Raw genomic sequence first — 2,388 nt, forward strand, 5'->3', positions numbered from 1 at the left:
TAACTATGTGGTTGGTAAGCAAGCTACTTACCACACAGCCACTCCTGCGCCCATATACAAACAAATGGTAAATGAGTATATGCATATATACGTACAGGTATGTGCATACCGACATCCACCTGTATGTATAGGTGCATATCTGGGTACAGGACATTGCAAACAAAACGTAGACGAGAAAACACACAAGCCACATAGAGAACATTCTACTTCATCAGCTACCCGCGTTTTAACACCGGCGTTACATGTAGTCAATTAAAAAAACGGCAACAGAGTTTAATATAGACTTGAACCTGTGTTGAATCATTCATTATATTTGTCTGTTATGTAATTGCCTTTATTGGCATTTAGTCAAACAACATAGATTCCTCGTCACCATTTTTCTCTAACTCACTTCACCTAAAAAAAAAAAAATTGGAAATGACGCAGCGTATATGCTTGTATGTGTTTTCATATGACTATATATATTGCGATGTCAACGTGTGTGTATGTGCGCGTGTGTGTGTGCGAGTGTACTTGTGTCTGTGTGTGCATATGTGTTTATGTGCGGAGACATGCGTGTGTGTTAAGCGATGTGTTTGTATGAGTTGTTACGTCCATGTATTATGGAGTATGTCTATTTGTGCGTGTGTGTGTGTGTGTGTGTGTGTGTGTGTGTGTGTGTGTGTGTGTGTGTGTGTGTGTGTGTGTGTGTGTGTGTGTGTGTGTGTGTATTAGAGTGTGCATATTGAGACGTGTGGAATAACAGCTTGGCTTTGTTGACAGTAACTTGCCGATTACAAAATTAATTACAAATGAGATTCAAGTTGTGTACTAACGGAGCGATGGGTAGGGTAGTGGTTATGACAGCTAAACAGACCGATTGTAAGTGATTCATGTTCACTAGAGTGGATACCATGCACACACACACACACACACACACACACACACACACACACACAGAGAAACAAGCACGCACTCTTATGCGCATACATGCACGCTCAGACATAATCATATAACACATGTATGTTTGTATGTATATATGTATGTATGAATGTATGTATGTATGTATGAATGTATGTATATATATATCTATATATAAGTGTATGTGTGTATATCGCTTTTTGTCTTTGTTGCCGTACACATTCGCTAGCTTTCTTACAAAGGGGTCTAATTCTCTTAGCTTAAACTTTTTTTGGGGGGAAACCAGATCGAACCATCTCAAGTTTAACTGCCCGAAATTGTTGTGACATCTGGAACTTGACTGAAGAATGAAGGCCACGAATGACCCGTCTTTTTTGCCTGTTCTTCTAATTGTTGTTTCTCTTGTCTGTCTTTGTAACGTCTATCTGTTCGAATTGTTTTTATTGTCTTCTATTGCGTTTCTGTTCCATTTTTATATTTATATATTCATATAGCGGCGTACGCATACACTTGTGCTCACTTTATAGAAGGTATGTATTTAAATTTTCACGACTCTTACTCTATCTGTTAGTCCCCTTCTCACTTCATCAGGTGTCTAGGGGAAATTTCGAATTTGGGTTCTCATTCATAAGTTATTTTTCGATGTTTTCATTATTATTATTCAGTTTTACATTTAAGAGATGAGGAATTATGTACACTATTTACATTTGACGGATATTTGTCCTCATCTTATTTGTTGTTAACACAATGTTTCGGCTGATATACTTTCCAGCCTTCATCAGGTGTCTTGGGGAAATTTTGAACCTGGGTTCTCATTCCTAAGTTTGAAATTTCCCCAAGACACCCGATGAAGGCTGGAGGGTATATCAGCCGAAACGTTGTGTTAACAACAAACAAGTTGAGGACAAATATCCGTCAAATGTAAATAATGTACATAATGTATGTATCATATTGTTTCATTCTTTTTGGAAATTGTCAGCATGATATAACATGTGACCTATTAATTAGACATTATTTTATGAAGAGAGACATTTCATTAAGGATAGAAATAATTGCAATTTGGAGGAACTGCATGAATTTTTTTTAGTAGCTTAGAGCAGGAGTAAAAATTAAGATTTTAGCGTTTACGTATGAAATATTAGTTGCTTTCAGGGGAATTTTACTCGGTGAGATTGTCTTACAGAAGCCATTAATTTCATTTTCAGTCTCAACTCCACAAACCGTTTTCTCATATATTCTTTGAGGTGAACATAATCGTCTCAAGCTATTTCATATTGGTAACCCGTCGCGTTTGTAGTCGAAAAAGCATCTGCTCATAAACACACGTGCCTTGACAATCGTCAACAGTTTAAAATAGACTTTGGTGAAATCACAGCTATGATTTTTCAAATGTACGTGGTTTCTCTAGTGAAGACACTTACCATATACATATATTAATACATACATACATAAATACATACATAATATATATATATATATATATATATA

Source organism: Octopus bimaculoides, chromosome 3 (genome assembly GCF_001194135.2).
Source record: "Octopus bimaculoides isolate UCB-OBI-ISO-001 chromosome 3, ASM119413v2, whole genome shotgun sequence".
NCBI lineage: Eukaryota > Metazoa > Mollusca > Cephalopoda > Octopoda > Octopodidae > Octopus > Octopus bimaculoides.